We start from the raw sequence: 13,438 nt of genomic DNA, 5'->3' as shown, positions 1-13,438 counted from the left end.
TATAATAAAATTAAGAGGACCAGGGATGTAATGAGAGAAAAAAAAGGGGTCATCGATGTAATTAACGAAAAGGCTATATCTAAATAAAGGCCCCCAATCCGATTGAGATCTCTAAAATTATTTTATTATCAAAGGAAAAAAAATAGAAGATATCGATCGAAGTTGTATGAAAGGTATGAACCGTACGGAATTGAGGTGACATTATGGTTGGAGATGAGGAAAGAGGGGTTAAGTTTGGACGATTTGGATCCGAGCAAGAACGACCCGATGCAGGAAAAAAGCGAGAAAAAGGGATATCCAGTGGAAGATGCGCTCATCAGGGATTACAGTCGAAGATATGAAAGAATTTGCAACTTATATTAATCCAAATCCTCTTGCTCCTCCTCCTCCTCCTCTTCCTCCTCTGGTTGCTGCTGCTCGTGATGATAATAACGAGATCAAGAAAGATGAGGATTGATTAATATTGCAATAATGATCATCATTTTTTCAATATTTAAATAAATTGTTGCTGCATATATATGCCTAATGTTACAACTATACGGTTGTTAAATAATCATGTCGTAACAAACACAAACAACGAGTGCAATGTGCATCGCCTTTGATTCAAGAAACAACCGTCTATATATTACAGTACGTACGGTTGGTACGACGTTGCATAAATTAGAATTTTTTGGATTCTTTCATAATGCGTTAATTAATCTGTTAAGCATTTTTTTCTATCACATAAAAGCTATGATCAATGTATCTCAAGATGTTGGGGTTAAATGAACAGATTTAAACCTTTACAAATTATTGTAGCAATTTTATTAGATTTGTAGCATTACAAAAAGTATTTGTACAAAATTTGTTAATATTCGGCTACTAAATTACAGCCCACTAACCAATTTCCTAAACTACCTAAACCTTGCCAATGCAATATAGTCGGGGCAGAGAAACTGGATTGGGACGATTTACATCTTTTCCAGTATTTGGATTTAGAATGTATCTTTTTTAAAAGTTAAAGAAAGCCAAAAGAACAAAACAGGTTTCTATTTTGTCAAAGTTGGTAAAACATAGAGGGAGCACCACAGCTAGCTGCACGATCAAATGGAACTTCCATTCCCATTCTCGTTTGTTTTATTATCGTATGCCTGGCGTATCTTGATCGTGGATGTTTTGATCGGCGAGAAAGTATTGATCATGCATGTCATCAAGTGGCGGACTTATGTGATGGTTGAAGGTGATCATGTCAACCTAATATTTTTAAAAATCTATATTTTTCAGTAATTATTTTTGTGTATTCATTTAGTTAAAAAGTAACTATCAACCCCAAACTAATGCAATTTCATTTTTTTTATTATACTTCTAGTACTATTTAACCATTTACGTTTCATTTTCTGGGACATTTTTACATTGCAAGACATAACAAAAAAATAATAATAAAAGCACAAAATGTTTAACGAATTAACATGTTTACATGGTAAGACATAACTAAAAATAATAATGAAAAGCACTAAATGATTAATGAATTAACGATGAACAGAGGAAAATACTATAAAGAAATTATTATGGTGGTAAAATTAATGGGTTGGATGGGTAATGGATCAAAAGAAATAATATCACGTTGCGAATTCGGTTGGATTAAAATTTCCAAAATTCATTTTCAAATGCTCCCATTGATTATGTATCTTTAAATCAGTAGTTCACGGTTTTTGTTGTTGCTCTCTTATTATTCGGGTTTAATTGTTTGATTTTAAGTTCTTGGCTATCACGGAGAATAGTAGAAGCTTTAATGGGTGTTTAGTACAATGGAATGGATAAAGATGAAAAAGAATGGAAAATACTTCTCTTGTTTGGTTACAATGGAGAACGGGAAAAGGAATGAAAAAGTGAGAATTAATTTCATTCATTCCATTCTCTATAAATCGTAGAGAATGGATGGTAATTATTATGTAGAAAGTTTGTATTATTTATATTCATTTTCTGCCTGTATTAAACGACGGGTTTATTCTCTTTCTAATACCCATTTTCTTTTCTATTATTTTCATTTTTCATTACATTTTAATTCTCTTTGATTCCATCGTACCAAATACCTCCTAAAGGTTTTAATATATGATGTTTTTTGTGTCACTAAGATGATTTTTATTTTAACTATACATAATTATTTACAGGTATACAAAAGTTAGGATAATGGTAATAATAATCCTAGCTAAGGGTTGTCATAACACGCATAAAAACTAGATCAAAGATAACAAAGTACAAATTCTAATGCATGTAAATAATTTATAATGATAGTCATAAAGGTTGTTATTAACAAAACCCTAAAAGTATAGCTAAAAGAATAAAAGGTAAATAGGTCAAAAACCTATGACCATAGTTAGTAACTCGTAACTTTTGATTCGATTCAAAAACATGATTTTTGTCTCGTGACTCGACTAATATGAGTCAAAACATTTTCATATTCTACATACATCATATTATATGTGTGTGTGACGTATTTAAAAACAAAATATAAATTGATTATTTTAATGTATTTACCAAAATATTATATATTTTATAATTTTGAGTCATAAACCTATTGTTTATCTCCAAATTCGTACTAAGAGGATTTAAAATACATATATAAAACACAAATTAATGTAACAATAAATATGATATACAATCTATAAATAACGAAATAACGAAAGTATCAAACTAAACATTAACTTTACGACTTGTATGAACTCGGTTTAAATTTACACACGACTCATTTTTGACATAAATCAATTTGATTCGTAAGAGTCCACTCATGACTCGTAAGAAGCTTACAAGTATAAATTAAGAGGAACAGGGATGTAATGAGAAAAACAAGAGGGGCCATCGGTGTAATTAGTGAATAGGACTATATCTAAATCCCCATAAATTAATCCCCAATACGAGATGGAAAAAAAGAATACCCTAGATAGATAGATATCGATCAAAGAAGATGAAGAAGAAGAAGGGCTTGTATGGAAGGTATGCACCGTACGGAATTGAGGTGTCAATATGGTTGGAGATGAAGACTGAGGGGTTAAGTTTGGACGATTTGGATCCGAGCAAGAACGACCCGGCGGAGGACGACATAAAAAAATCGAAAAAAAGGGATATCCAGTGGTCGATGCACTCATCTGGGATTACAGTCGAAGATATGAAAGAATTTGCAACTTATGTTAATCCAAATCCTGTATCTCGTCCTCCTTCTCTTCCTCCTCTCGCTGCTCGCGATGATGACGCTAAGCAGCAGATGGACGATGTCCCTGTTCCTCTGGCTCCTACAGGTGATAAGGAGCAGATGGATGACGGTGTTCCCAACAAGCCCGATGGCCTCCCTTAGGAAGGATGATAAATGTTTAATGTTGCTTATTGTTAGCTAATGCGTGTGTGTTATCTAATAATTATTGTTGGAACCATATGCTTAACGCGTTTGACCTATCTGCCCGCGGTTCTTGTCTTATGGATGGAACCTAAATAGTTTATAGGGAGATATATAGTATCTTGATTCTTTCTTTCTGCTGCTCGATCGATCAGATGGAGCTTCCACTCCCATTCTAGTTTGGTTTTTACCTGCTAGATACTACTATTTTTATGCCCGTAACATGCATGATGCTGAGTTTTTGTATTGTATTATAGGTTTAAATTAAATCGTTGTGTTGACTTCTTAAATTGATTACCACTGCATGCAGGGCAAGTAAAATTCTGTGATTATGTATATATACACACAGTTTCCATTGCCAAGTCTAATGGTTTCCTTGCAGTCGCTTACATGTGTTGATCGGCATTTACAAGAAAGTATATGTTGATCATGCCATCTGCCTGACTATTCCTTGTTTCAGGGGAAGACGCCTCATGTGTCTAATCCTCTAGATATAATGCTTACTTGAAACTAAGTTTTTTGAGGTAACTCTGAGCAAAACATCATATGGGACACCATAATTGAAGAAGCTCCAACTGTAATTCATATTCATATTCAGGTTATTGTTTTTATTCTTCAGCCAGATATTGTTAGTGACTTCAGATCTCGCTTGGGTCAAGCTCCAACTGTAATCTTTGTAAATAAGGCTGTGTAATTTGTGGAAAACTCATGGGCTGTGTGGACTTATCTCCCATTTGTTATCCAATACAGGGCATAAACCTTTTTGTAAATGTCATTTCATGTCTTCTCGAAGTCTGGATCATAAATGCTTTTATTTTTATCTTAAAGGACAGTAAGATGTGAACTATGATTTGACTAACTTGGCAGCTTGTGTTTGGTTACTTAAGGCGGTTGGCTATCACAATGCTGTCACAGTTGAGTTCATCGTCGATACTCTGTCCATGAAATTTATTTTTTGGAGATGCACATCTTTAGGTACATTCTGACCATCACTTTGTATTCACGAGTGAAGGATGTATGGTAACTAATCAGGTGTTTTCTCCATTCATTTACAGGTTGAACATCCTGTAACTGAGGTGATTGTTGGTCAAGTGCAGATTCCTCTATCAGGTCAATTGGTGCTTGTGGTATATTATTTCAAGTCCAGGTTTTCATACAACTAGGGGTGGCAGTTTGCCAGTTTGCAAAAGAATTAGTTGATTTTGGTTGTTTTTGTATCAAATAGATCAGGGGAAAAAAAAACAACAGCTATTAGGCGAAAGGATCAAACAGGTAGAAAGCCACCCACAACCTCATAAGTTCAGATTATTCTTGTACTTCATAATAATTTTGCTTTTATAATCATAATTGTGCATTGCTTATATACAGATAGTCAAAATAGTGAATGCTAGTCAATTCAACAATGTTATGCCCATTTAAGCGGTGCTAAATATGGCCCGTTTCAACCTAAAGACGTGTTTTTGACATATCACAATGCCTTTCAGTATACATAGTTTCTTTGCTTTATTTCATATTTCAGGCCATTCTTTCAAAGCCCGTATATATATCGAACATGTGCCAAGAGGATTTTTGCCAACAACAATATATCTCCAATATTACTGTGCTTAAAACACATTAAACACGTGAATGAAGTAAAGAAGGAAAAGAATGATACTTGTGGGTATTTGTGTGAAGTTCCTATATAGTTAATATGATAGTTTAATGGTTCTGCCGATTTTTAATGTAGACAAATCAATGGCCAATCTGTCCAACAAAGTTTACTTCATTAATGTTCATAAACTTGCAAACTAAGAACATGGTGTTAATATACATTTAATTTACGACATGTCAGTTCGAGTTGAAACTGAAGCTGAACAAGGGGACACTGTAAGCATGCATCATGACCCTATGATTGCTAAGCTTGTACTGTCGGGAGAAAATTCATAAATTCTTTATCCAAGTTTCAGGTATGCTGTATTACTGATATTTTACCACAATAAATCAATTCAAACAATGTTCACTTATCCTGACTCTCCAACATACGCACTTTGGTGGAAGATGAACTTGTGTTTCTGTAAGGTGTTAGTTACAGGTAGCAAAATATGCGTGTAGGGTAACTTGACAACATGGCTATGTTAGGTTCGGGTCAATATAATTTCAAATTGAACTGAATTTGGTTGTGCACCGATTTTGACCCACAAGACCTTCTGTTAGCATTTGGAATTTATGATATCTCTTAACATGTTCAAAACCTGTATTACTACATTAGTACTGTAGTTGGCAGTTTTTTTCTAGAAGACCATTATTTCCAGCTTGACCCATTTCTATTTTTTAGTTGTTGAATTAGCTTAACCCATTTGGACCTGCTAAAGATTAACATAATCTAATGTAAATGGGTCAAAATGTCACCTCTCAGTGTAACATTCGTGATTATTGACTTATTTGACGTGTAAGTTAAACGTAATTAAATGAGAATGATTTCATGGATTAATATGAATTAATGGACGTTTTGACGTGTTTTGACATAGCGTTAAGTTAATTGTGGCTACGGCTCTTGTTTTAGCGTTTAATTGGATAACATTTAGCTGTTTGTCAAAATTAGCGGAGCGGGGCCTCAAAAATGAGACCCCTTGGCCAGCCACCCTCTCACACACACACACACCACCAATCACTAATTCCCTTTTTCCCTTACCTTATCCTATCTCTTCTCCCTCTCATTCAATTCCTTTTTCTTCTACTTCACCCACCACCTAGAAATCTCCATGAATCCATCATAAATACATCAAATTTTGTGGTTTTAATATCAAACTAACTAAATTTAATAACCCTAATAATAAAAATTCATTATTCTTCCAAGGAACTTAGAGATTGAAGGTGTTTATCCAAATTGTGCCCTAAAATACGAATTTACAAGTCTTGGAGTGTTTTGGTAAGTTAAAGCTATCCCAAATTCATCATTCTATGCTTAGAATCATGTTTCTAGTTCAACTTATAGAGATTCTTGGTCAAATTCGGGTCAAGACCCATATGGGTCAAAAATTAGGGTTTTGGCTATGTAATTTAGGTCAGGAACAATTTTGGGGCTTTCTTTGATGATATGAACGGATTCTTAAGTTGGGTTATGTTTAATTATGCCCAAATTTAGTTATTTACACTTGAAAACGTGTCTTGAAGCTCATCGGGTCGGTTTTGGGTCAATTAGGGTTTCATTAGGGTTTGAAATGGGTCTTGATCGATTTTGGACAAGAAATGATGTTAGGGATCGAAATTATTTAGTGGGTTATTGTTGTTTATGATCAGTTTCGTCTAATCAAGCTTGAAAATGAGTTGGGGTCGAATTTAATGTCAAAACCCGTTTTCAGAAAATCTGGGCTAGTGAGGCCCACTCACTTCTGGTGCTACCCACTGCTTCAGTTTTTGTGATCAGTGGAATTCCAGTGCGTCCCACCAAATTCATGGTGAGGCCCACTACCTACTAATTCTGATCAAAAATCATTTTGGTGCGCCCCACCAAGTTTTTGGTGAGGCTCACTATCTGAAGTCTACCTTTTTGCTTCGTTTACCTTCCGTACTTGATTTGTTGGTAGCCTATGGGTTACGGGAACTTACTCAAACTTTCTTAGGGGTTATGGCATGACGTAAACTAGCTAGGCCTTATTGTTTAGGGTACTTGTGTTGACTTGATGCTTGTGAAATAGGTCGTGATCGTTGTGCTCCCCGCTTACCCGCTTAGTCACCTACTACAAACGCTTAAGGCAAAGGTGACGTTTACATTATTTGGGGTGGAAAGTGTACTGGTTTGTTAAATGCTTGTCAGTTGATACGATTGATTTTGATGTTGAACGAGATGATGATTACTTACTTGTTTTGCTTGTTCACGTGATTGCATGTGTTATGATTACGCATTGTTCATCATGTAAGTCGTGCCGGTTTATTACGCATTATTTATTATGTAAGTCATGCCAGGAACGTATTTTACGCATTGTTTATCATGTAAGTCGTGCCGGTTTACTACGCATTATTCATTATGTAAGTCGTGTCAGGAAACGTATTTTATGCATTGTTCATCATGTAAGTCGTGTCGGTTACCACTATAGTTAAACGTTGACTTGTGTTGATTTGTGTGGACATGATTAGGTATCCTAATCCTCATGTAACATTAACGGTTGTCATCCCGACACATTTGATCTCTTTATCTAAACCTACGAACTCACCAACTTTATGTTGACACGTTTTAGTACACTTTTCAGGTGAACAGGTTAACCAAAGACGTATTGGATGATGATTGATTTACTTGCATGCTAGGATTGGACTTGGACCTTATCGTGGATCCGTGATTCATAGTTCCCGCTCATGGGTTATGCTTAGGATCATTTACCATCTTTTGAACTATTATTTTGTAAACGTTTGATGGGTGTGCTCCTTATGCATTTTTGTATGATCCGGTATTTGAAATTGACTGATTGTATGGATTTCCAATCCTTTTAAATGCATTTAGACTTGTCTCTACTTAATTTCCATGTCGTGCTGTGCTTTAGTATGTAACCCTCATGATTTCGCCTTATTGGTGTGTTACACTCAGCTATAAAGAGATTTACCAGTAACCAGTGTTATATGTCATTTTTTAAAGTTAATTAAGTTATTTAATGTTATCACCCCTGCTTCCAGTATTTGCATAAAGATGTAAACTTATTCAGATATCGGTTTCATTTGATTTGCATCGTCAGATTCTTTGAACTGTAATTTTCTTTGAACTGTATTTAGATACCAGTAACTCATTTTGTCGATGAATTCAAAGATGACTTATTCGTGACACCAAAAGTTTCAGCAGAGGCAGCATATGGTGCTGCTAAATACACTGTAGCTTTAATAGCTGCTTGTATCTGTGAAAAGGAGCATTCACTAGTGAAAAAAAGCCCTCCTGCTAAAACTGATGTCTGCTAGACCTTGGTTTTTCAGAATGTGCATGTTGCTAGAAGAATTTGAACCCACAACCGGCCTCTTGGTTGGTCGGCAACCTTGATACCACTAAGTTAAAGGCCTGCCGGTGTTTTTATACTCTTGATTACACTTCGGGTGGCTTCCAGCCCCCGTTTGACCCATTTCCATTTGATCCATATTCTTTCAAACTAAATCCTTTAACTTGATCCAATAGTGATAAGTTATAATCACCCAAAAACCTACAGTCTTAACTCTTGCAAAGCTTCTTTTCCCTTTTGTGTTTGCACAGCGCATACTCTAATTGCTACCTTTGTTTGTAACATCGTAACTTTATGTACATCTAAGTTCTACCCAAGACTGCTATACACGTATTTACAGATGGGTGAAAACAGCTTTCCCGCTCTTGAAGTCACAGTAACACACGTGGGTAACCATGAATTCTATATTCTTTTTATAAACACAAGTTTCTATGCTGGATTTCATTCTTATCTTTTGCATCGTCTAGTAAAAATGTGTTTATTGAAAGAGCAATTATGTAGCGCTTGAGTGCTGAGCATCAATGGATGTTTGGACGAGCTTTAAGAAACTGATATCTAGTTCCTAGTCGATAGACCAGTTTTCATGTTTGGATCAAGTTTTCCTTATTTTGATTGTAGTATTTAACTTGATCAAGACTTCTCTTCCACATTTTCTTTGTTATTAACATTGTTTAAATAAAGATAACTGTTGAATTAGAGTGAATTTTTTGGTAATTATTAACATTTTACTACTTCAACGGTAGATACAAAAATTACATCTCGGGCATTTTATCTACCAGTTTCTTGAATAATCAGGATTTTTCAAACAAAAATGTGATTGTTACACTACTTCAAACAGTAGATGCACATCCAAATACTATGTTTCAAGCATGTTTTATTGCAGCTGATTTTGTTGCTTCCTGTTTGAGATATATGAACATACCCTCTTATAACGACTGATTTGCACATGTAGATCGGACGTGTCAAGTCTATAATTATCTCCGAACCATTGTCATCACTAAGTATATATATGACATCTCAATGGCATAGATCTAATGACCGTGACTTTTTATAAATTAATCGTTCTAAAACTTTTGCTCAAAAGATATATAAAAATATAATTAAAATGGGGACTAAAACAACAGTAGATCCTCCCATAAAAATATATATATATAAATGTGTGGTAAAAAGGAAAATTAATTGGGTTTTTGATGATATATTTTCAAAGAAATGGATAAATATGATAGTTTTAGTGCTATTATTTTGTTTTAGGGTGGGGTAAATATGTTATTTTGAAGTTTAAGAAGGGGGAATATGAGATTAATTATAGCTTCCGTAAAAATATATATATATATATACAAGGATTTTTACCCCGCATGATGCGCGGCTCTTGGATTATATTTTCAAAACTTTTAGTATTGAATCAATAAAATCTCTAATAAGCAACGTTTCAATAAAAAATTATATAAAATAATTGAAAATATTTAAAAATCAAATATTCAAAATTTTCTTAATAGTCAAATCCACTACATAAATGAGTGGACAAACAAAATATTAGAATACATACAAACAATTAGCAACAACAATTTTGTGAAATAAACATGTTATATTGATTTAGTATAAAACACATATTGATATAGACGTTTCTATATGTTAGTAATTAACAAACTTATATATTGAAAAAAAGGTGCTAGCAATTATTTATTTGGAAACAAATTAAAAGTTGATTATGTGGCCAAATATATTTATTTCTATGTTTCTTTTGCATCTATCTTTTACAGATCTTTAGTAGATTGCATGAAATTAACCAAACCAAATAATGATATTCAGGTTCTTAAGTATTTAGTATTACTTAGAGCCGAGGTATAATGCTGAAGGATGAGTACTCCCCTAATTGTTTGCAAATTGAATGTTACATAATTGAACAACAACCTGATTTATACTCATATAATCATGACAGCTTTTTATTCTAATTCTAATAATCTGATCTTTGGAAGCTGCTTAGATGGTTCCATTAAACTGTTCTCTTCGTTTTACACGTTTAACCTGTTACAGATAATATATACCCCGATATGAATTATTTATATGTACATGGGTCAGAAGGGCCACCTCTACCGACATGGGTTAATATATATGATGGTAGGTAATTAAATGCAGGCATTTTGTCTAAATTAACATGTAGCAGCTCAAACTTATTTTCAAGCACTTGAACGTGTCGCTGCTATGATTCTTGACGCCCCCACAGTTGTAGCTCCATTGACATCCCCCAATGAAGTCAAAGCAAATGACAAACAAGACAGTTCACGTAATCACATTCAGATAATTCTAAAAATCCTTATTTTTAATCTATTGATTACTGTATCAAAGTTTTCCAGATTCATAGCTCAAATGGTAATACATTTGTTTATAGAAATGGCTAGTATGGTTGATTCAATGTACAAGAAAGCTTTATCTGTTTTGCTCCCCTGTTGGAGTAATGCTGGTAACGGATTATGCTTAAATTCACATGTAATATATCTATGGTGGTAGCAATTTTGACCCATTTATAAGTGAACGCATCGATTTTGGTTATGTTTTATCTCTAACGGGTAAAAAAAGGTAACAACCATTTTTCGGGTCAGATTCCTGTAGAATTAGGTGGTCTGAATCGTACTAAAGAGTCTAGTGTTGTAAACAATCAGTTAGCAGGACAAGTTCCTTCTTTCCATAATGGTAGTATTTGAGCTGCAAGTTATGTCGGCAACATCCTGGGTTATGTGGTGGACCTTTGACCCCTTGTGAGTGGCAAGTCAAGAAAACTTTATGGGTGTCATTGTTGGGGCAGCTATTGGTGGGGCTGTGCTTGCTGTTTTAATTATAGGACTGTAGAAGTAGGAATAACGGTGTTCATGCGCGCGTAAGGTTGTTAGAAAAAGGAAACAAGATGATCCCGAAGAAAATTAAAGGGCCAAAAGTTTTAAAGGAACTAAAACCATCAAGGTTAGACACTTTAATCTTCTTCTCTTTCTATTTTGTCTTCAAATATACGTGTTTTTGATTAATTGTGGCTACATCGATCCATTTACCTAAAAAATTGGCTTGTGTTTTTGTTTCAAATGGTTGAATTAGGGAACACAATCCAGCTATTTGAGGAATGGGTGAAATGGGCTAAAATCTGTCCATAGTATAATTTCCAGGCGTTCCAATTTCTAAATCATTTTTATTAAAAGATTATATTGTTGCTGCACTAAACTATTTGTTAGTAATTATTGCTCTTACCGCATTAATAACTGACTTAATAATTTAAGAAATGGAATAAAATGTCTACTGGTCAATTCCACTTGACCCGTCTCAACCCACACTATCATAATCACCCATTTTAACCTCAGTACCTCACCCCTTTGTACGTGTTACTGACCTGCCTGACCGTCTTGCACCTCTACTTTTGATGTATGGTGCATAAATTTGACAAATACTGATATTCTTGCAGCTTTCCATGTTTGAAGATCCTGTATCAAGTTTCAACAATGTGATTATGCGATCTTATGAAAGCTGCCAACCGTTATAGCAAAAAGAACATCATCTGGTCAGGAAGAACCGGGTGTTTAGATAAAGCTCTGCTAGAAGATGGCAGCTCACTTATGATAGAAAGATTTCAAGAGTCCCAACATTCTGAGAAAGAGTTTGCATCTGAAATGACTACTCTCAGAGAAAGTCAAACACCGGAACTTGGTTCCACTTTCAAGGTTTTGTGTGGCCAAACAGGAACGAATTTTAGTGTACAAGTACTTGTCAAATGGTACTCTTTATGACAAATTACACCCAATCGCTGAAGACCGGAACCACCTAGATTGGCCATCACGGCTAAATTAGGATCAATGCTCCTAAAAATAACTGCAACTTAAGAATCCTTCATAGAAACATAAGCTCAAAGTGCATATTATTGGATTCAAATCTTGAGCCCAAAATATCTGATTGTGGCCGGGCTTCCAAGGCTCATGAACCCAGTTGATACCCCTTTGAGTACTTATGTAAACGGTGAGTTTGGTGATTTGGTATACGTGGCCCCGGAATATGCAAGCACCCTTGTGGCTACACCTAAAGGGGACGTTTATGGTTTTTATGTTAAAGAGGGAAGTATCACTCGCCTGTTGTGTGGCCATCACGTTTATAGTTTTTATGTCAAGTTGGACTATGAATCGCTATCCTTAATACAGGTGTGTGGCCAGGCATACGTAAGGGTGCTTCGAACATTAGTTTCGACAGGGCGTATCACTCGCCTGTTGGTTCAGACAATAAATCAAGACCGTGGTGGTTTCAAATCATAAATATCAAATGGTTTAGAGTGACACCAAAAATATGTCGTTATGGATGGATCTATAATTGCATTCATATTTTAATGCAAGAAACACATTAAGAAAACTATAGGTTATTCATGTCTTTTTCTACTGTTGTTTGGTTACATTTTCACCTAACTCAAAAGATTATCTATTTTTGTTGTTGTTTTGTAACTCTGTTATATATCTCTTATTAAGCCGTGGAAGTTGAGTTCACAAGGTCTCAAGTTGTGGCTGTTGGTCCTGGTACCTTTTTTGGTGCTTGGTTTGTTTCTCATAAGCGTTGGCCGGCCAATAATATATTGGGGCTTGCATTCTGCATTGAGGTCTTATGTCTATAAATATCTTGAAAAAGACGAGATGATTGAGAAAGAGACAAATATCTAAGCGTCGCATTGGGCAAAAAACTTAGAAATGAGATAATTGGCAAAGAATTTGGTTGCCTGAACTTTGGATGGGGGCTATGGACAGTTTGTTTACTTGGAAGTATATTCTGTATAAGAATGAGCAGCCTACGATGTAAAAATGGTAATATAGTAATTCATTTGTACTTAATGTTTCAAGTTTTAAGATACAAACGGTATAGGTATAGCAGTGTAAGCATTTGGATACACCTTAGGCTACCTTGATTCATTTGACCCATATAGCCCGTTCCATTTTTAGTTACATTTTTACATCTGACCTGTATGATCTATTAAGCATAAAAGTCAACCTAAAATGACCGATTTTTATACGTAAGGGTTTCCATGACCCATGTAATGCATAGTTTTTTTCTTCTTAGCATTGGAAAGCTTAAACAGTTTGTAACTGGTACT

At 34.8% G+C, this 13,438-nt stretch overlaps 1 long non-coding RNA gene and 1 pseudogene across 2 annotated transcripts; both read left to right on the top strand.

The window, feature by feature from the left end:
* Window positions 1-3,725: 3,725 nt before the first annotated feature.
* Window positions 3,726-7,634, top strand: LOC122582469. 2 transcript variants are annotated; one of them, XR_006321186.1, is made up of 4 exons: window positions 3,726-4,345; window positions 4,426-4,642; window positions 5,202-5,316; window positions 7,600-7,634. It is a non-coding gene; the product is annotated as an uncharacterized LOC122582469 (long non-coding RNA). The 2 variants fall into 2 exon arrangements; XR_006321185.1 differs by lacking the exons at window positions 5,202-5,316; window positions 7,600-7,634 and having other exon boundaries at window positions 4,426-4,733.
* Window positions 7,635-10,719: 3,085 nt separating this feature from the next.
* Window positions 10,720-12,732, top strand: LOC122583140 (annotated as a pseudogene).
* The last annotated feature ends 706 nt before the right edge of the window (window positions 12,733-13,438 follow it).

Source organism: Erigeron canadensis, chromosome 9, assembly GCF_010389155.1.
Source record: "Erigeron canadensis isolate Cc75 chromosome 9, C_canadensis_v1, whole genome shotgun sequence".
Taxonomy (NCBI): Eukaryota; Viridiplantae; Streptophyta; class Magnoliopsida; order Asterales; family Asteraceae; genus Erigeron; species Erigeron canadensis.
Note: the sequence above shows the minus strand (reverse complement) of the source record. Positions and strands in the feature narration are given on the sequence as shown.